This window comes from Magnolia sinica, chromosome 10 (assembly GCF_029962835.1).
Source record: "Magnolia sinica isolate HGM2019 chromosome 10, MsV1, whole genome shotgun sequence".
In the NCBI taxonomy this organism is placed as follows: Eukaryota; Viridiplantae; Streptophyta; class Magnoliopsida; order Magnoliales; family Magnoliaceae; genus Magnolia; species Magnolia sinica.
The window spans coordinates 35,344,510-35,368,037 of record NC_080582.1 but is presented as its reverse complement, the minus strand read 5'-3'; the positions used below and the strand labels follow the sequence as shown (position 1 = coordinate 35,368,037).

The following is a 23,528-nucleotide window of genomic DNA, read 5'->3' as shown; positions in this document are numbered from 1 at the left end:
CTCACAAGAAATTTTCAACAACGGTAGACATTCAATTCAATTGTTTCCTATGGTGTGGTCCATTTGAACATTGTATATGCTTCATTTTTTGTCTTGAGCACTAAAATTATTTGATAAAATGGATGGACAGAGAGGATAAAATACATAGATTGTGGTGGACCTCGCAGAGTGTACTCATTACGCTAAGCCCAGTGAGTTAGTCACCACACAATCTACTTCCCCTTGGCACACTCCAACCAGGGGACCACCTCGTTGGGCCCGCCCAGATGTATGTGTTTAATCCACACCGTCCACTTCTCTTCGCCAGATGATTTTAGTCATAGGCCCAAAGATGAGATAGGTCTGGACCTTAGGTGATCCACACCATAGGAATCAATGGGACAATATTGTCCACCATTGAAACCTTCCCAGGGCCATCCATAATGTTTATTTTCCATCTAACCTTTTCATAAGTCACACAGGCATGACTGAAGGTAAAAACCAAATATTAGCTTGGTCTCAAACGGCCGGGGCCACAAGAACGCCCATCCGATAGCAGGACCACTTTGATGTTTGTATTTTGTCCACACTACCCTATCGGATAACAGGACCCACCATGATAAATATATGTTTCATCTATACCGTCCATTTATGTTTCCATATTCTTTTAGGTCATGAACATGTAGGTAAGGGCGATCAGACCCTCAAGTGGGCCACACCAAAGGAAATAGTGGGGATTGAGTACCTACCATTGAAAACTTCCACAAGTCCATTGTAACGTTTGTTGCCACTCATGCCACCCAACTTGTCTATAGGGCCTATTGTGGACCCCACATGGCACATGTTTGTTTAAGCCATCCCAAGTAGAATCCACCTTGATGTATATATTATATCCTCACCGATCATCCGTTTTATTAGATTGCCACATGCAAAAGGTCCAAGTGTGTGGTCGATTATAGTCTTAGGTGGGCCATGCCATGTAGACCCTTACATTCCTAGTGGCAGCTAGGATGGTCACACCAGTGTGAAGGAGAGCTTCCCATAAGAAAATTATATGATAGTCAAAGATACATAGAGTTTCCCGTGAGAAAATTGGATGATAGGAATGATTATTTAAAATAGTAGTACTTCAAGATTTTTATGATTTTCTTTTCCTATCCAACAGTGATGTTGCTGCCCTTAGTGCCCAATGCCTATCTTGTAATTGTTTTTTCCTTTTACTTCCATGGCTTCATTTAAGAATATGGCAACTCTACAGAGAAGGGAGATTGAGTTGGTAGACCTATAGAGGAAGTCCTTAGATTCATGAAAATAGCTTTCTTTTACACTAGCCTTCAATGACACAAAGTCCCATACTTATGAAATAGTAGATTTCACGGAAAGATGTTGACACCATCAGACATCATACAGGACATCGTGGGGATTGGTGGGGTCTCAAGAACTACAAATTCCAGAGTATCAAATAATTACTTCATCTCCGATAGTAACTTAGGCAACATAATGGGCAGCCATTTGATGCTTTGGTAGACAATGATGCTTGATACACAGGCACTTCAACATTACACTTGCGTACTCATTGTTTCTAAGTCACAGAAAAAATCAGATTGGGCGAACAATACTAACATTTAACTAGTGGACACTTTATTTCATGAAATATCATTGGGTTATATTAAATTGACGGTTAGAATTACATTTCATTTGTTTTGAGATCTTGTAGCTCTTAACCTAATTTTGGGTGAGACGCTCAAAGCAGACATGAGCCTCACATTGTGATTAATGAATGTGCCCGCCCAATCGATGCATGAGGAATTAAAAGAAAATTTTAGATTTTATAAGGTAAGCATTGAATGGAGAAAAGGAAAAAAAAAAAGCTAGCTCGCTTATCAAGTGTGCCAAACATGTAGGTCGAATATGGGAGAATAGGCTCCTAGTACTTAACAACCTTTCATTTTTTTCCAAATAAATATTTCTAAATAGTACCACTATCTTTCAATTTATTTTCAAATAACACCTATATTTAGTATTATTATATTCTTATTTTTATTTGTTTCCAAATAACAAACTACTTTTAAATATTTCCAAATATGCCTAATTTTTTCAATACTTTTAGATAAGCTCTACCTATTTCTAAATAGTTTTCTATCTTTTGCTTATTTCTAAATTCTACCTCTATTTTTAATTATTTAAAGATAAACTTTATCTTTTGAATATTTCAAATTAGCACCTTATCTTTCATTTATTTCATATTTTTTATGTAATTAAAGAGTATCTTATCTTTTAGATTAATTATAAATATCCATCTTTTAAATATTTGTAAACAATATCTTATTTTTGAATATTTCTAAATAACTCCCAATCTTTTGAATATTTCAAAATAACACTTCTGATTATTCCTAACAAAGCTCTACCTTTTGATTTATTTTTAAATAATGCCAAGCTTTTGAATATTGCTAAATAGTACTCCTATCTTTTGATTTATTTTTAATTTTTACACACACACACACACACCCCCACACACTCATGCCACAGTGGGATTTCATAAGTATTTCACTACTTATGGATATTCGAACCTATCTTTTGTTTTATTTCCAAATAACATTTATATTTCCTTATATTTAAATTATATCTTAACTTTTTTTATTTATTTTCCTATTTTTAAATATTTCCAAATTGGCTCAATGCTTTCAAAACTTCCAAATAAGCTCTGCCTTTATAATACTTCTAAATATTTCCCTATCTTTTGCTTAATTCTAAATAGTTCCCCTATCTTTTAATTATTTCTAGATAGCTTCTTATCTTTTGAATATTTCAAATTAGCACCTTACCTTTCATTTATTTCCTATTTTTTTATATTACTAAAAAGTATCTTGATAATTCTAAATATCTAACTTTTAAATATTTCCAAACAATATCCTATTTGAATATTTCTAAATAACGCCCAATCTTTTGATTATTTACAAATAACACCCTATCTTTTGATTAGTTCCAAATAACGTCCTATTTTTTAAGAATTTCTAACTAACGCTTTGCCTTTTGATTTATTTCTAAATAATGCCAATTTTTTTAATATTTCAAAATAGGCACTATCTTTTGATTTATTTCTAAATAGTACCTAATCTTTTTTAATATTTCTAAATTATGTCCAATTTTTTAATTATTTCCAAATAATCTTAATCTTTTGATTATATTCCAAATAATGCCCTATCTTTTGATTATTTTCAAATAATGCCCTATTTTTTATATCTTTTCAAATAATACTTATATTTCCCTATAGGTATTATTAGAAATATACCTATATTTTTTAAAATATAGGTATATGATAGTCACAAACATCACATCAATCAATCAAGCACACATCCCATCTCAATCCTTTTTTTACATCGTAACTTCTTTTTTTAAACCAAATAACAACCTATTTTCAAATATTTCCAATTACACCCAATCTTTTCAATACTTCCAAATAAGCTCTAACTTTATAATATTTCTAAATATTTCCCTATCGTTTGCTTAATTCTAAATAGTACTATATTTTAATTATTTCTAAGTAGTCCTTCAAATTAGCACCTTATCTTTTATTTACTTACTATTTTTTATATTATTTTTTATATTACTAAAAAGTATCTTGATTCAAAATATCTATCTTGATTTTAAAATATTTCTAAATAATCCCCAATATTTTGATTATTCACAAATAACGCCCTATCTTTTGATTATTTCTAACTAATGCTCCACTTTTTGATTTATTTCTAAATAAAGCTAACTTTTGGATATTTCAAAATAGCCATTATCTTTTGATTTATTTCTAAATAGTACCTAATCTTTTTTAGTATTTCCAAATAATGCCCAATCTTTTGATTATTTTCAAATAACTCCCTATCTTTTATTTATTTTCAAATAAGCCCAATCTTTTGATTACTTTCTAAATAACGCCCCATCTTTTGATTCTTTTAAATATTTAATAAATAGCGCCTCTATCTTTTGATTTATTTCCAAATAACACCTATATTTGATATTATCATATCCTTATGTTTAAATTATACCTTAAACCTTTTTGATTTATATCCAAATAATACTCTACTTTTTAATATTTATAAATAAGCCCAATTTTTTCGATACTTTCAAATAAGCTCTACCTTTAGAAATTTATAATATTTCTAAGTAGTTTCCTATCTTTTGAATGTTTCAAATTAGTACCTTATTTTTTATATAAAAAAAAAAGTATCTTATCTTTTAGATTAATTCTAAATATCTAGCTTTTAAATATTTCCAAACAATACCCTATTTTTGAATATTTCTAAATAACTCTCAATCTTTTGATTATTTCAAAATAACTAACTAGCTCTGCCTTTCGTTTTATTTCTAAATAATGCCAATCTTTTGAATATTTCTAAATAGTACCCCTATCTTTTGATTTATTTCCAAATAACACATATTTCTCTACATTTAAATTATAATTTAGATTTTTTGATTTGTTTCCAAATAACACCTTATTTTTAAATATTTTCAAATAGGCCCATCTTTTCAATACTTCTAAATAAGCTCTACCTTTATAATATTTCCATATCTTTTGCTAAATTCAAAATAGTACCTTACTTCTAATTATTTCTAGATACCTCATCATCTTTTAGATTTATTTACTATTTTTTATATTACTAAAAAGTATCTTGATAATTCTAAATATCTATATTTTAAATATTTCCAAACAATACCATCTTTTTTTAATATTTCTAAATAACGCCCTATCTTTTGATTATTTTCAAATAAAACCCTATCTTTTAAATATTTCTAAATAATGCCCAATCTTTTAACTATTTATAAATAACGTCCTATCTTTTAAATATTTCTAACTAATGCTCCACCTTTTTTATTTATTTCTAAATAAGCTCTTTTGAATATCTCTTTTGAATATTTCAAAATAGGCACTATCTTTTGATTTATTTCTAAATAATGCCGAATATTTTGAATATTTCCAAATAAAGCCCAATCTTTTGATTATTTCCAAATAAACCCTATCTTTTGATTATTTCAACTAAAAAGTATCTTGATAATTCTAAATATTTATTTTTTAAATATTTTCAAACAATTCTCTATTTTTAAATATTTCTAAATAATGCCCAATGTTTTGATCATTTACAAACAAAGCTCTATCTTTTGATTATTTCCAAATAACGCCCTACCTTTAGATTATTTCAAATAACACTATCTTTTGATTATTTCTAAGCTCTGCCTTTTGATTTATTTCTAAATAATGCCATTTTTTGAATATTTCTAAATAGTACCCCTATCTTTTAATTTATTTTCAAAACCTATATTTTCTTATATTTAAATTATACTGCAACTTTTTTTATTTGTTTCTAAATAACACCTTATTTTAAAATATTTTCAAATAAGCCCAACATTTTCGATACTTCCAAATAAGCTCGACCTTTATAATATTCTAATTATCTTCTTAAATTTTGCTTAATAAATAGTACCCCTATCTTTTAATTATATCTAAATACCTCATTATCTTTTGAATATTTTTAATTATATCTAAATACCTCATTATCTTTTGAATATTTCAAAATATTTCAAATTACTTTTCTTTTCTTTTATTTTTTTTTATATTACTAAAAAGTATTTTGATAATTCTAAATATCTATCTTTTAAATATTTTCAAACAATACCCTACTTTTGAATATTTCCAAATATGCCCAATCTTTCAATTATTTTCTAATAACTCCCTACCTTTGAATATTTTCAAATAAAAATATTTTCAAATAAATCATCTTTTGAATATTTTCAAATAACATGTCTTTTGATTATTTCCATATTATGCCCTATCTTTTGAATATTACTATTTAAGCTCTTTTGAATATTTCAAAATAGACACTATCTTTTGATATATTTCTAAATAGACCTAATCTTTTTTAATATTTCCAAATAGGCTCAAACTTTTGATTCTTTCCAAATAAAGCCCAATTTTTATTATTTCCAAATAACGCTCTATCTTTTGATTATTTCGAAATAATGTCTTTCAGATTAGCACCTTACTTCATTTATTTCCTATTTTTAGATTAGCACCTTACTTCATTTATTTCCTATTTTTTATATTACTAAAAAGTAATAATTCTAAATATCTATTTTTTAAAGTATTTCCAAACAGTACCCTATTTTTAAATATTTCTTAAATATTTCTAAATCTGTTTTGATTATTTACATATATTTTATTTGGATTATTTCCAAATAACACCCTATTTTTTTATTATTTCCAAATAATGCCTTATCTTTTGAATATTTAAAAATATTTTCTAAATACCCTATTTTTAAATATTTCTAAATAATGCCCAACGTTTTGATCAAATAATGCTCTAATCTATAAAATAACGCTCTAATCTTTTGATTATTTCCAAATAACGTTCCAAACAAGCCCTATTTTATTTATTTATAAATAACGATTATTTCCAAATAAGCCCTATCTTTTGTTTATTTCCGAATAATGCCATGTTTTGATTATTTACAAATAATGCCCTATTTTTATTTATTTATTTGTATTAGCTTTTATTTTCAAAATAGCTATGTATCTTTCATTTATTTGGAAATAACGCCCCATCTTTTGATTATTTCCAAATAGCACCCATCTTTTGATTATTTCCAAATAATCCAAATCTTTATATAGCGCCTTTCATTTATTTCCTATTAACGCATCTTTTTTAATCTAAAAGGCACCCTCTATCTTTTGATTTATTTCCAATACCTATAAAACAATACCCATCTTTTGATTATTTCTAAATAATGCTCGCATAAGGGACCCACCAAATACACTGTGTGGATGTCCAATGCACATCACAGTGGAGCCCACACAGGTCGACCTCTTGGAAAGCTCGCATAAGGCCCTAATCCGCTCCCCAAGTGGGCCTCATGATGGACTTGCCGTCCTAAAAGTCAATCCGTTCTCCCGTTTGCATTGCCAGTTGGCTGCATTTCTTTATGAGTTTTTCACCCCTCCACTCGGGGATTGAACGGCTGGGATGATCCGATGTGGTAGACACTAGTGCAGGGCAGGGCCCATCTCATTAGTGTAGAGGCATGCATTCCGCATTTTGTTTCTCGTTTACTTTACACACGTAAGAGCGTGGAATTGAACATCAGCTGGATGGTGCGACCTCACACTCGTGTGCCACGGATTCACGTGTTTGGGAAGAAAAGCCACACGCTTCTACAAGTTCCTTTATTCTCTGCAACACCTGCCTAGCTCTGTGGAATCCACCAGGTTGTGCGTGTGACATTCAATCCGTCCATCAAGTGCGTATTCTCATTTTTAAGATAAAAAAATCAGCCCGCTCTAAATCTCAGGTGGGCCACCACCGTGAACGATGTAAACCACGTCTGAAAGCACTACGCCAAACCCTGGGCCCACCCGAGTTTTGGATAAGGCTGCTTTCTGGAGTGAGTGTTCGTCCTTGCGAACCCAACTAATGAACGGGTTGGATGGGATGTGCAGTCATAGTGGCCCAACAAATGAACCTATGGTTGACGTCACCTCGCGAACCCAACTAATAAACGGGTTGGATGGGATGGGATTTTCTCCTGTGGGGTCCTCTAGTACATTGATGATCGAACTTAGCACTGTCAACGGGCTGGGCCAGTTGGGCTTATTCAAAATTTTAAATGTACTAGTGGACCCCACAAGAGAAAATCCCTAATTGAAGGCAGACACATGCCTTGTAAAATCCAAGTAAGGTACAATCATATGGATGGGCCAAGAGATTGTACAGTAGTGCTTAGGATTTCGGTTTGTACAAAGTGGGGCCCATTGTTCACAAATCTAAAGTGGTAGCAATGTGGACCCCGCTGTGAGTGGTGGATGCAAAGTGGGGCCCATTGTTCACAAATCTCTCTCTCTCTCTCTCTCTCTCTCTCTCTCTCTCTCTCTCTCTCTCTCTCTCTCTCGGCATGCTCACCTATGCACGTGCACACCTTATCACACGTGTCATGGGCATCTAATCGAAACGGTCCATAAGATGCGGAATCCCATGAAACCCCAAGGGACGAATTTTCACCCTGATCTAAGTTGCTGGTGGGCGATGTCAAAGAGAAATGCAAATCAAGGGAAGAAACTATTTTCATTTTTCATGGCCCACCAAAGTTTTGGTTCAAAGTAAAAATTTTGTAATGAAACACACACACACACACACATATATATAATTACAAAATTGCCCTTCCTAATCCTAATGAGGGGATAATAGTATTGAACATGGTCTAATCATTAAAAAAAAAACGAGCTTGAATTTTAAGCCTAAGCTCCAAAAAGCCCAACGGGTAAGGTTGCAAATGGGTTGGGTTGGGTTGGGTTGGGTCGGGTCGGGTCTAGGGGGTGCCTCATACCCGACCTATTTAAGAATCCACTTGGAATTTTGGACCTAGCCCTGACCCACTAAAATTAAGACCCGTTTAGGTTAGGTTGAAATCAAAAGGAGTCGACCCTCTAATTTTATGGCTCGATACTGGCCCCCTATCCAAACGACCTATTTATCACACGAGTCGCATTAAAGTTGATAGGGATGCCAATGGGTACCCAAAGTTGTGGGTACCCGATGAACCCAACCCATGAACCCAAACCAATTTTAATGAGCTCAAGTTCAATCAATTGGACCCAATAAATCAAGTTGAGTTGGGTCCAGACAATAAATTTATCAATACTTTTCTTCTTATTTTGTTTTGGGTTTTGAGTGGAGTCAAGGCTCAACCCATTAATAACCTATGTGGGTAGGTAGGGTTCAACCCAAGCCTAACCCATTAGGAAAATTTTCTAAACCTGACCCATTAAAATTTGGGCCAGTTTAGGTTAGGTCAAAATCTAAAGCAACCGTCCCACTAATTTAATGGGTCGATACTGGCCTCTTATCCGAATCCAACCCCATTTATCATAGGGGTCATATTAAGGTCGATAGGGATGCCAAAGGGTACCCGAAGCCGTGGCCTATGAACCCTACCCAATTTTAACGAGCTCAAGTTCAATCAATTGGACTGAAGAAATCATGTTGAGTTTGGGTCCAGGCAATAAATTTATCCATACTTTTGTTCTTTATTTTGTTTTGGGTTTTGGCTCGAGTCAAACCAGCTCATCTAGCTCAACCCATTAGAAACCTATGTAGGGTCATCCTGCTCAACCCATTAGTAACTTATGTAGGGTCATCCGGCTCAACCCATTAGGTAGGTTCAACCCCAGCCTAACCCATTATTTAAATGGACAAATTTCTAGCTCGAACCCAACCCACTACCCAATTAGTTTGGCTTGAACCCACCTCAAAAGCAGGTTGGGTCCGTTAGGCTAACCTGACTTAGGCCTAAGGCCAACCCATTTTAAATTAGAGCTAGGCCTGCCAATGGGTCTATATTAGGCCTAAGTCCAACCCAGGTTGGGACTCAAACCCAGACATGTTCCTTCCTCATGCAAGGTACAATTTCCACAAGGAAAATAAACAGCAACCAAAGTTCAAAAGTGAAGTGGTTTTCCTTACCTTCGTTAATTATTTCTTACCCCGTTGCCTTCATGATCTTTGGTAGCACCACTGGAAAATAAAAAAGAAAAAGAAAAAAAGTAAAAACCAACAGGAACTGTAACTAATTGCTTTGACAAACAGTTGATGACCTGAAAGTGGCTATGCTGCATCAAACCAGCGCATTCATTTTCAGGTTTAAAAAAAAAAAAAAAACTATATATATATATATAAAGAATATGGCGACAGGCAGCGACATGTTCATCTACCCCCTGTTACAACAATTTATAACAGCATGCATACCTTACAATCACGGGCCAGCCCAGCAGGAGTTTTCCCATATGCAATAGAGAAGTTGAGCATTTTCGCTTTTCATCTCTCAAAAGCAAAGGCATCCTGAAATAAGGACGCATATATATAATTAAAAAGAGAAAAAAAAATCATTATCAAGAAACAGGTTAAGCAGCATAACATAGTTAAAATATGTTCACGAATATTTTCAAACTTTGCCGGTGTGTTTAGATTGGCTATTTGAATTCAGATGACAATAACTATTAGTCTAGTATAGTGTGGCTCCAGATTGCAACTATCCTACTTGAAGTTGGGACTTAAGAGACCTATAACTAGTACTACAATATAAGAGTTACTTCCTCATCACTTTTTAGTAATTCATGAGGCACTGTTCATGATTGTCTTAGTCGTTCATATTATAATTCTGTATTCCTAGGGTCATTGTCTTTTTTTTTTCCTTTTCATAAGATCAGTGAAATGAGAAGTTTTCTGTATAATTACCTTTAATAGAGGAACTGGAGGTCTGTCTTCCCCGGGTTGAGGCTACCATTCAAGCAACACCCCTTTTCCCTCTACAGCCTTGCGAATATGTGGGTACATATTCATTGCCATCCTTGAATAGAAATCCCCACCAGCCTTGAAGGCATTCAACATGCTCTGACAGTTTGCAAGATGCAAAAAGATCCGAAGCTCCAGCTACAAGATAAAGTTTGTTTCCATAATTAAATCTAATGTGGCAATTTTAAAACACACCAATCACCTTGCTGACTCAGCTAAGTCAGCCTGGTTTGGCTGAGCTCCAAGTACCAGCCTGAACTCAAATCTTATATGAAAATGGCCCTGCGGATCAATTTTTATATAATTGGTAAGCTTGCAACTGACTTGGCTAAATTGTACTCAGAACTCAGGAAACAAGCTCTGTAATGCCAACTATCACAAAGGATAACAAAGAGCGGAAGCAAATGCTACCAGGGGCTCCGTGTTATCAATAAAATATTTTCTTTGCTCCTCTGATATCTTGATTTTATGAAGGACCGAACCAAAATCTGACAAGAGAAGCATAGTAGTACGAGTAATATCAAGCTTCCATAGAAAAATATAATGAAAGATAACATGAGACTTGGAGAAAACAACAATACCCACTATGTCTCCACCATTAAATATACATATAAATAGACACACAAACACTTAGCATATCCTTACATAAATATTGACTCATACATATAGAGCACAAAATGAGGTATCCATTTAAATAGAAAGACATTAAGGATATGTTTGGGTGTATGTAGAAACTAAAGATGTAGGTAGGCAGGATGCTTTCTGCCAAATAATATCATTTGTCTCAAATCCTAACTGATGTGCAATGGATATGATTTGGGGTACATAATGTCTTTCTGGGTTAGCACATGGCCACAAACGCTCTCAGCAGAATGGAATATCTGTCTAATGTGTGTGGTATCACTTAATGCACCCAGCCCAAGAAGCACAGTGACCCTGGAGGATTTCCAAAAACTCTACCAATTTTATACCCACCATACATCAATTCAGAAGGCCAAGTCATGGACCTCAATTTAAATGGAACATACCCCAAAATCAGATTGACTGGGGACATGCAAAACCTCATAGAACTGTTTGTTAAACCGTGTTCAGACTCACTTTTGGATGAATAAGGCACACATTTTGAATGGTCTAGATTGTGGTGGTTGTGCACATTATCATGGATCATCACACTCTGCCTTCACATCAACAGCTTCTCTTATACACAAAAGTTCCACCTGTACAACCTCTTACAAGTTGGAACTAGTTGATACCCATGAGAGAGATTGAGAATAGGTTATGTTATTGAAGCAGGTCGACATTTTTTTATTCCCAGACCCTGGAATAGTTGTGGCATAGTGTGATAAATAGGCGCACGTTAACTACTTGATTAATGGATATGCAGCGTATCGAATTACTCAAGTTTGTCCTTGTAGAGAAGCATTTTCGTCATTTACAAAAATAATAATAATAATAAATTTTAAAAAAAGAAAAGAAAAGAAAAGAAAAAAAAAAGTCATTTCAATTTTCAACTAGCATTCATTACAACAATCTAATGGAAGGTACCAAAATCTAAAATCCTTAAGAGGTATCTCAACGGAGGTAATTAGATTAGGTACAGAATGAAAATTCCCGCCTAATGAGTTACTATCCACTACCACACTGTTCCCGTTAAACACTGATAACCTAATAGGGAATTAGGGATTGGTGCTTTCCAAATGCCGTGGAGTGTGGAGGCCACCCTCCAGAGGTAGGAGAATGAAAGAAAAGATGGGGTCAAGAAAAACACCTCGAGAAAACTTCTGCTCATATTTTTCAGTAGTGCGGCAGTCAATAAAGATGACTAGCCTAGGAATCTGAGAAATTTAATTTTTGCTGTAAAAGAATTATACTTGAGAAAACTTCCACTCAATTTATCAGTCATGAGGCAGCCAAAAAGATGACAAGGTTAGGAATATGAGAAATCTAGTTTTTGCTGTAAAAGACTAAGAGCTTAAACAATGGATTCAGGGATACAAACAAGCATGGTTTAAAAGCAACACCCACACCAATTTCACCTTTTCCTTGAGAATCCCACCAACTGCCTTATTTTCCGACACCACCAGATCCTGAAAACCTTGCAACAACTGTTAGAAAACCTCTCATGTTGCAGCATAGTTTAGAAATCTGAAAACTCAACTGACTCAATTATTGGAATTCAATGCGTGCCAAATTCTCCAGATTCATGCTTTCACATAAGCATGCAAGTCATAGAAAATGCATCACTATTGTGGAAGTTCACCAACAAATAAACAGGGGATCATGTATATATGCATGTGTGTATACACACCCCCACACGTGTGCACACACTCACATCCATATATACATGATCCCTTGTTTATGTATGAGAGGGAGAGTGGTGTTTATGCACGTCCAACACAAGTCAAGTGGTCTCTATTCCAAGGTACACATTTTAATATTTTCAAGCACGTCCAACACAAGTCAAGTGGTCCCTTGTTTAGTTTCACCTTTTTTGAGTTGAATGTGAGCCTATGATGTGATTTATTTGTTAAGCATCTTTGTCAGATTTCTATTGAAGGATTAGGATTTCTGTAAATTTGGGGGATTTCTGGTGCATGGACCATCCACAACAGGTTTCAAAGAAGTAGGTTTGTCATAGAATTAGGAAGTTGGGTTTCTTGAGAGAGATGGAAACAAAAGAATGACGTATTGGATATTTGGATGGAGTGAAATACCTGGAGCTGCTGCCCTTCAACTGATGAACATGGGCATTAACCTTTTTGAAATCTACAGGCTGCTGATCTCTTCAAGAAAAGAAAAACATAGAAAAGGTGAACTTTTTGATATCCAACAAGAGAGAGAGAGAAGCAAATTCCTCACAGAGCTCTGCTCAAATCATTACAAAGCTTCTCAGAATCATCAAAGAAGAGAGACCACTTCAAAAACAAAATCTGGGTTGCTCTCATCTTGCAACTGCTGCAGCTGTGTGTATTGATCATCCAAGAATCCCTTCCAAACAGGATGAAAAAAAAAAAATCAGATGGTTACACCCATATGATAGTTCACCAACACTTTGATAATGGTGGTTATTACCCATACCATCCAATCATCCAAATTGTGGGGCACATTATGGATGGAGCATATCTCAAATACCATACTGATCAAGCAATCCAAACCATCCAATTAATGGTACTTATCAAATGTATGGTTAAGAATAAAACAGTAAGTACTGATCAAGCAAACCAAACCATCCAAGTAATGGTACTTATCAAATGTATGGTTAAGAATAAAACAGTGAGTGGCCCTAGTTCCAACTGAAAAAAATCAGATGGTTCCAATATTAAATTAAATCACAAAATGTAGGCCCAATCATTAAGAATGGCTTAGATATTAACGATTTAAATCACAAAATGTAGGCCCAATCATTAAGAATGGCCCTAGTTCCAACTGAAATGTAGGCCCAATCATTAACGATTTAAATCACAAAATGTAGGCCCAATCATTAAGAATGGCCCTAGTACCAACTGAAAAAAATCAGATGGTTCCAATTATAATGATAGCAGGCACCCTACAATATTAACGATTTAAATCACAAAATGTAGGCCCAATCATTAAGAATGGCTTAGATAATTAAAATGAGTCCAATCATTTTAACAATTCGGACTTTTTTTTTTTTTTTTTTTTTGACTGATAACAATTTGGACTATTAAAAATGGACCCAATCATATGATCAATTTGTAGCATTCATAGTGGGTTGGGAAACATTAACTTAGATAATTGAATATGGTCCACCATTGATGATTCATGTACTGATCTCTTACATGTGAAAAATCACAATTTAACATCCACCATGAGATGTATCACATCAACCAATTAGATTACTAAAAGCATGCCTTAATATATCAATCATTGGAAACAGACCGATCAAAAGAATTGGACCATTGAAACATGCCCCATTATATGAAAGGCTCGAAACACTGAATAAGGCCCCAATCATATATAGGATCTCTGAGATTTGAATCAATCATAGGCATGTTTTGATCACTAAGTATGAGGCCAATCATATGAAAGGTTCGGATCATTGAAAGCATGTCAACTACGGATGACCCATGCACCAAGTATCACAAACAGGAAATATCGCAATTACAGAACAAGCAGCTCACAAATAGATAGTTAAGAACTGGAATACCTAAACAATCTACATTCAATTGCAAAATGCTGACAAATTTTATAACTAACTTCCTCCACCCTTAAAGAACTTGGCTGTATGTGGCATCCACCTGGGCTACAAAACAAGAACTAAATTATCAATTGCGGGAAACAAAGTACAACATATCAATTGGTTTGGAACTGAAAATGGCCCAATCACATAAACAGTTTGGAATACTAAATAAGGTCCCAACCATACCAGCGGTTTGGATCACTAAAAATGTACACAATCATGGTAATGAAACAATCATATGCATAGTTTCGATCATTGAAAATTGGCACAATCATTTGAACAAGCTTACAAATAGTCAATCATGTGAATGATACAGATCAACTTAGCAAATCAATCTGCTTGCTTCATTGAAAACAACCTCAGTCATGTGACTAGTTAGAGATTGGATTGTTGAACACATTTATTATTATATCAATTGGTTCATATCACTAGAAACTACCTAAATCATAGGAATCACTAGAAACAACCTAAATCATACAAAGAGTTTGGATAAACTGAAAATGGCCCCAATCATATTAAGGATTTGGATCACTACAAGCCAACTACATTAATGGATTGGATCAATTGAAATATCCATGCATATTAAATTAAAAGTTTGAGACATTGAAAACTGACCACATCATATGAATTGTTTAGATCACCCAACACACATTACCATAATAACGATTTGTATCACCAAACAGAAGCCCATCACATGAGTAGTTCGGATTATTGAAAATTAGCACATATATACCAAGATTCCTCTCCAAATGATTTTTCCGTGCTCGGTGCAAACCAACAAAGAGTATTCATTGACCTAGTAAACGGATTCGCTAGGTACATCAACTAGTTTGGATCCAATCAGATGAAGGGTTCCAATCACTGAAAACATTCCCTTTCATATTAAGCACAATTATACTGAATTGGTGAAAGGAGGCATAAGTATATCGATTGGTTTGGATCGCTTGTATGTCCTCAATTAGATGAAGGGTTTACATCACTAAAAACAGCCCCAATCATATGAAGAGTAAAAAATCATTTGGGAAACATAAAACATGCCCAAGCATATGAACGGGTTAATCACTTAAAATGTGACGCAAACACATCAAAGGTTAGTGTCACTGAAAACAAGCCCAATCATTAGAACAACTTGAATTACTAATGATTTTTTGTGCATGTGGCATTCACTAATTGTTTTTCTGAGCATATGCAAAGTTGCTACTTAACATACTCCCTTCACTCATTTAACATATTTAAAGATGCAAAAAAGAAGGGAAGAAGCTTAAACAACGAAACCAAATAAAAGAGTCCAAATACTACTCAATAAAAATGCTACGACTATTACATGATTCTGAAAAGAGACTGTTTGATCACAAACACAAACAATGAAAAGACTGACACTTTGTCATTTATGGCATGAAATGGAACATGTGGCAAATCTCATGCTGCAAGCACCGCTATACTGTATACATGTGGAAAATTGTGGATGAGATCTGAACTGTTCACTCAGCTATTGTGGTAGTGAATGGGGCAAATACCAAAGATCACGTTGATTGGAGGATATAAAACAAATAACTTCGGGATATCCATGATATGGATATGAGTATGGAGGTACCTAGCCATTGACATGATTATAAATTCACAACAATCTCTTTAATGTACACTACTCAGGCTAGAGTTAGTACAGGTGCTCGGATTCTCAGTTGGTGCGATGGTTTGAAAAAATCATCCGATAAGACTCAGGCATTGTCCGAGTCATATCGGTTTTCAAACTGAAATGAAGTTAGTCAGCAAACTGGGACCGGACCAAAACAGTCCAAGTTGGGGTAAGTCATCTGGTTTCAGTACCCAGGTGAATCACAATCCAAAATCGCTACTTAAATCCATTGTTGCTACACGTGGGGCCCATCTTTCAGTGAGCTGAACTGTTGATATGATGGGCCTTTGGTGGATAGCTAATAGAACAGATTGGGAAAATCCTAACCCATCAAATGGTGGTCAGCAATGCATGATTGAGAACAAAAATGCAACAAAGTTCCACATTCAACCAAGAAAACTATTTTCAAACCCCCTCTTTGGCCAGGGTCCAGCCCTGTGCCACTGCGAATTTCTGGAAGGGCCCCCACTAATCATGGGTAAGGCTCTATGATAGGGGAAAAAAAGGAAAAAAAAAAAAAAAAACCAAGAAATAGCCAAGGATATCATGGCTAGGATTTTCTAATATGGGGATTTCGGTCGAGCGCATGAGATCTAGATTATTAGACCAGTCTTATCAATGGTTTGGATACTGGGAACATGTTGATAATAAATGCAAAGTGATTGTATTTTCAATAAAAAGAAAAGGAGAAGAAATTGAAACAAGAATTGCTATCACTACTTACATGAGTAGAATTTCAAATCATATTGAGGAAGATGATTTCAGTACAAAATTCTACTTACATGAGTAGAATTTGAAATCATATTGAGGAAGATGATTTCAGTACAAAATCCTTTAGCCATATAACCTTGCATATTTCAGACAACAAAACTGGAATTTTTGTGATAAAACATCAAATATAGGTAAAATAGTCATCATCAAATGTGATAATGCCATGTCGTATTAAATTACAGTCTTGTTCCAGCTATCTGGAGTCAGCTTGGCAAAAGTTTTGTTGCTCAAATAACTAACAAAGGCAATGCCATTATGCCTCACCAAAATTTGACAATCATCATCATCATCTAAGCCTTATCACAATTAGTTGGGGTCAGCTACCTGAATCATGTTCCGCCATTCCACTCTATTGAGGGCCATTTGACAAAAAAAGTAAAAAAGTAAATAAATAAATAAATATAGAAAAGAAAAAAAAAAGAGCACAAATACAAAAAGCTTGTACAATGGATATCAATGAGTTATAATGGGGTTGAGCAACTTCCACATTCAACCAAGAAAACTATTTCCAAACCCCCTCTTTGGCCAGGGTCCAGCCCTGTGCCACTGCGAATTTCTGGAAGGCCCCCCACTAATCATGGGTAAGGCTCTATGATAGGAAAAAAAAAAAAAAAAACCAAGAAATAGCCAAGGATATCATGGCTAGGATTTTCTAATATGGGGATTTCAGTCGGGCGCATGAGATCTAGATTAGACCAGTCTTATCAATGGTTTGGATAAGTGAAACATGAGCTGCACTTGTACAAACTGACAACCTAACATACTGTACAAAGTACAAGCTCTCACCCTCAAACTTTAGTACCAAAGCATACTGTACAAAGTACAACATGCTCTCCCATATACCTCTCAACATGTTGGCTCCGCCCATATGTGAATATGTAACGTATGCATCGATTAAAAAATTGGTAGGTTTTAATTGATGACAGTTCTAATAATTCACTAATCATAGAATCAGTCACATTTTTTAATATTGTGGCACAAGCACTCCCATCATCAACAGCTAGCATAAATAGAGGGGCCATGGGAAGAGCATAGGGAAAGCCAACTTCATCAGCAACTCCATCATCGGCCAACTTCTCCACAAGCACCGACACCACCCATTTTGAATAATATGTAACGTGTTGGCTCCGCCCATATGTGAATATGTAACATATGCGTTGATTAAAAAATTGGTAGGTTTGACAGTTCTAATAATTCACTAATCATAGAATCAGTCAGATTTTTTAATAGTGTGGCACAAGCACTCCCATCATCAACCATCATCGGCCAACTTCTCCACAAGCACCGACACCAACCAATCCAAAAGAGATCTAGATCATAAGATGTAACCCAATTGACAATAACACCGACAGCCATCCATTTAGAACCCCCACAGATCATCACCAATAGATCAACAATACCAGGCCTCGCACTATACAACTCCAGATAGCCCAAAATATGCAACCAAGGAACTAGAACAACCTACCTCCAAGAAAAGAAAATGTAGCAACACCGCTACCGGGCCTCTTTTATTCATTCCATGCTGTATATTAATTGGATGTTTATAATCATCCAATTGGTGTTCTTTTTGCACCATGGGTTGCCCATATTTGTATGAAGGAATGGACAGTCCAAATGGACGATTGGTCATCCTTGTGTCATTTAATAGAAGGACGTTGCTAACCTCCCAATGAAGGTGGGACATTAGCATTTCCTATTCAGTGTTTTAAGTAGTGAATAGCGTGTAGCATAACGCTCACCCCTTTGAAGTGTGAGCGTAAGCTACATAAGCTACACAACTTCTAGATTTTTAATCAAGGCACTTGGATGCACCAATGTCATGATATTCTATACTAGATTAGATTGATTAATAATGAAATTTAACAAATTTCAAGACACTTGATGCAACAAAATGCAACCAAACGTAATAGGAAAGGGCAATTACAAAGGTTAATTAATTTTTATGGGAAATGGAAAAATGTAACAAATCATTGAAAACATAATGTGAGCTACACAGTGTGTATTGTTTGTTTTTTTTTTGAACTGTTTAAATGACATCCTAAGATTATTCTAAGCAATGGTTTAAAACATGGATTGGACTTGGGCGGCGGTTCGATCCAACCGCTAGTCCATCTGGTTAGACCCAACTCTGTTTCACTTTAGCCTGAAAATCTGCTCAATCCAAAATCATAAAAATAGGGAAAAAAAAAAAAACAAGTATTCGATTATTAGCATAGTGGAACTGTCTGATTTTGAAGTCCTGTGCATAAGCTTTGATTGATATAGTTCTTTTTTTTTTCTTTCACTAATTGTTTCTGCTTTGACTAATATAGTCCAAAACCAATCCGATCATACACTTAGGAGTTGGGTCTCTGGGTTTTAGAACTGGTTCTAAGATCACCAAAAGAAGTTAAATGAAACAACATATAACAATATAGGCTATTTAATTATATCTCTAATCAAACCAATCAAACTATCACATACGAGAGTTTCATATAGTCAGTCAATGAAAATCATTACTTTTAATAGAAAGCAAGTAAAACATGGATGTGGAAAACTAATATGAATCCTCTGGAAATAAATAACTGCAGATTCTAACAGAGAAATTCTATTATTTAGCTTGGAGTTCTGTTTTTCATGAAAATATTAAAAGTAAGAAACCACAGTTTTCACCAAAAGCTTGAAAATGAAAAAAAACCTTGAAAGTCTAGCGTTTTGAAAGAAAGCCAATATCTATAATTTCCTTGAAAAGCTTGAAAATGGAAAACAGTTTGCATCAATATTTTTCCACAAATAGGGGAATATATATGTGTGTGTGTGTGTGTGTGTGTGTGTGTGTGTGTGTGTGTGGAGGTCTTCTTTTCTTTTACATCTGAATAAACGCTCATCTGAATAAACATCTCCCTGACCTGTAAATCTCTTTCTTTTACATTTTCTGAGATTTGGGCTTTTCTTTCTTTCCCATTTTTTAGTCTTCTTGTTTACTGTCTTTGGATAATAGATTAAATTGATTTTATTTTTTTTGTTTCAGATCAAGCCAAAAAAAACCTCAATGGTTTGACTATCTTGTATTTGTGCCCTTTCGAAGCTGTATATCAAGTATTGCAATCTCAGCCTCATGGTATAGACAGTCCTAAAACAACAATCGGAATCAGAAACATATAAAACTGAAAAGGTAAAGATGAAGAGATGATTGAATCTACTGAGAGAGCTACCTGATTCTTGGGGATTTCCGCAAGTTCATACATAGCCCATTCTATTGTTACCAGAGTAGTATCTGATGGTCAGTTGTTCTTCTGTCAGCATTTTCCCTTCCGACAGCAAGAAGTCAAGATAACAGCCTATTTTCTGTTTGAGAGTGCAATTACAATGCAAGGATTCAGTAGTTGATTTCTGTCATTGTTACTGCCCTTTTACCTCGGTCCCTTGATGGATGGCTTACATGAAAAAGAAAAAGAAAAAAATCCCACTGATTAGAGATCCTCATTGTTGATAAATGGGTTGAAATCTGGACCATTTCTCTAACCTTTGCAGAAATTTTGCCACATGCCACATTCAATGAAGGAAGACCAAAGATTTGATGGCTAGGATCTGCCAAATCTAGAGAGTTGAAGGGGGGGAGGGGGGGGGTGGGGGGGGCGGCATGGTCTTTCCATGACAGGGGCTTTGCTTGGATAAGCCAACCATGAATCCCACATGTACAAACTCAGTGTGCAACAGGGAAGCTCTCTATTTGTCACCAACAGGAGTTCATCTCTACAAATATGCAACTTCCAAAAAAATTCTGCACTTGCTTTAGAGGGTGTTTGGTTGCACCAAATTTCATGAAATATCATGAAATTTTGCACCCAATTAGACTGATTAATCATTATATTTCATGACATTTAGCACAACCAAACGCACAATTTGATGTAAATGTTGGGAATCAGGTAATGGGTTGGGCTACCTGAGAGAGCTACCTGATTCTTGGGGATTTCCGCAAGTTCATACATAGCCCATTCTATTGTTACCAGAGTAGTATCTGATGGTCAGTTGTTCTTCTGTCAGCATTTTCCCTTCCGACAGCAAGAAGTCAAGATAACAGCCTATTTTCTGTTTGAGAGTGCAATTACAATGCAAGGATTCAGTAGTTGATTTCTGTCATTGTTACTGCCCTTTTACCTCGGTCCCTTGATGGATGGCTTACATGAAAAAGAAAAAGAAAAAAATCCCACTGATTAGAGATCCTCATTGTTGATAAATGGGTTGAAATCTGGACCATTTCTCTAACCTTTGCAGAAATTTTGCCATATGCCACATTCAATGAAGGAAGACCAAAGATTTGATGGCTAGGATCTGCCAAATCTAGAGAGTTGAAGGGGGGGAGGGGGGGGGTGGGGGGGGCGGCATGGTCTTTCCATGACAGGGGCTTTGCTTGGATAAGCCAACCATGAATCCCACATGTACAAACTCAGTGTGCAACAGGGAAGCTCTCTATTTGTCACCAACAGGAGTTCATCTCTACAAATATGCAACTTCTAAAAAAATTCTGCACTTGCTTTAGAGGGTGTTTGGTTGCACCAAATTTCATGAAATATCATGAAATTTTGCACCCAATTAGACTGATTAATCATTATATTTCATGACATTTAGCACAACCAAACGCACAATTTGATGTAAATGTTGGGAATCAGGTAATGGGTTGGGCTCTGGCTGACCCTAAAATAAGGTTTTAAATATCAGTAACAGGCTTCAATCACTGAAATGATATAGCCCCACATCCGCCTATATTGCCCTGTAACTGCCCCTGTTTCACGCATGGGATGGGCAGCCATAGATATGATACATAAAACCATGCCCCGACCCGACCCAATCCCGAATCCGACCCATTGACTAATTTTCAGTGAGGCCTACCCTGGCCAATAAAAAGAAAAATACCATCCATGGACTAGTTTGGATCTTGTTTGCCTGTAAATGTATGAGATCAACCTACACTTAGGCATGTGCTTATGCTATAAATATGATTTGGTTAAGGGTCGACGAGCCTGATCTGGGTTTGGCTTGGGCTTGGCATGCATAAGCTGGTCAATTTTCGGGCAGGGTCAGGGCTCAAGTCATTTTGGTGTGACCAGACTTCACATGTACATGTCTTGTATCCTAAAAATATTTCATTCTAACCCTTAGATTTATCAACTGATACATCTTAGATGCAAACTATTGTCTTAAGTGTCTATTTCTTTGTAGATGTGTGGCCCACTTGATTGATGGATGGATTAGGAGCATTCAAGTGGTAAATAGGAGTTTTTCAATTTCCAAGCCGGGACGAGTTGGCCTACCTTAGAAAAGAGACATATACTGATCCTGATTGACAAAAAAAAGGTAAAACGATCTTCCTATAAGGGTGGCAATGAGTTGAACTCGGCCAGGCATCCTAGTTGCCCCTTTAAGAAAAAGAGTTAAATGATCAAAGGTTTGAAAATTTTTAATTTAAGAATTTTCTATGTATCCTTAAACAACCATAGGTATTATGAAGGGGTGCATGGCTTCTAAGTACTAGGTACTTACCTCATCATCTATTCTCTTCTAATACTTGGACTTGGCATACTGGACATGAATATCTGTTGGGAAAAACACAAGTTAAGAAATTTGTACTAAGCTCTTTGCCCCAAGTGCAATAGGAACGAAATAATGGGAAAAAAGAGGAAAATCAAGGCGTGTACCACCCGTGCTTTGCCATCGCATGAACACATTCCACGTGCATTGGGTGCCCGCATTTTAGAGCATTCATAGCTTTCATCGAATTGAAAAGACACTGCAATATAGTAGTGATACACTTTTAAAACATTTAATATGCAGTTGCATCCAATATAATCGCTTCTACTTTAACCTTAACATACAAATCGACATGTGTGGCCCACCATAATGTTTTTGTGACATTTAATATGACCATCATTTGTGCCATCTATTTTTTCCTTAGATATTAAAAATCAGGCTGATTCAAAACTCAGGTGGGCCACACAGGGAACAGTTGGGATGGTGACGCCAGGGTCCGCTGTGTATTGCATGTTCATAAAGTGCATTTTACAAGGATGAATGCATGTCCAAAAATCAAGGATATTCCAAAACTCAAGTGGGGAGGCCACCCTCCAAATGTAGGAGAATGAAAGAAAAGATGGGGTCAAGAAAAACACCTCGAGAAAACTTCTGCTCATATTTTTTTCAGTCATGCAGCAGTCAATACAGATGACTAGCTTAGGAATCTGAGAAATTTAATTTTTGCTGTAAAAGAATTATACTTGAGAAAACTTCCATTCAATTTATCAGTCATGTGGCAGCAAAAAAGATGACTAGGTTAGGAATCTGAGAAATTTAATTTTTCCTGTAAAAGAATAATACAATTTTGTCTCTAGGTTAATCTGAAGATATGGCACGAATTAATCAACATACAGAAACTTTTCATCAGAATTCTGGAAAACTGAAACAGTTATCCCATATTCTAATAATGAATTCATGACTCTAAACTTAAAAAGATGCTACAAAAAAATGTGTAAAGGAACTCGCAGCCAAAAAGTAAGCTGAATAGTTCCTCAAGAAAATGTATTTCTGATTCAGATAAGCCCCTCCTGTAAAAGAAGATGTTCAACAAATGAAA

The 23,528-nt window shown here is 35.2% G+C and overlaps 1 long non-coding RNA gene and 1 pseudogene across 2 annotated transcripts; both read right to left on the bottom strand.

The window, feature by feature from the left end:
- Positions 1 to 9,395: 9,395 nt before the first annotated feature.
- On the bottom strand, positions 9,396 to 10,846 carry LOC131257431 (uncharacterized). 2 transcript variants are annotated; one of them, XR_009177395.1, is made up of 4 exons: positions 10,635 to 10,846; positions 10,254 to 10,448; positions 9,765 to 9,857; positions 9,396 to 9,533 (listed from the first exon to the last, which is right to left on the bottom strand). It is a non-coding gene; the product is annotated as an uncharacterized LOC131257431 (long non-coding RNA). The 2 variants fall into 2 exon arrangements; XR_009177394.1 differs by having other exon boundaries at positions 10,254 to 10,409; positions 10,513 to 10,843.
- Positions 10,847 to 12,367: 1,521 nt separating this feature from the next.
- Positions 12,368 to 13,319, bottom strand: LOC131217486 (histidine-containing phosphotransfer protein 1-like; annotated as a pseudogene).
- Positions 13,320 to 23,528: the final 10,209 nt, after the last annotated feature.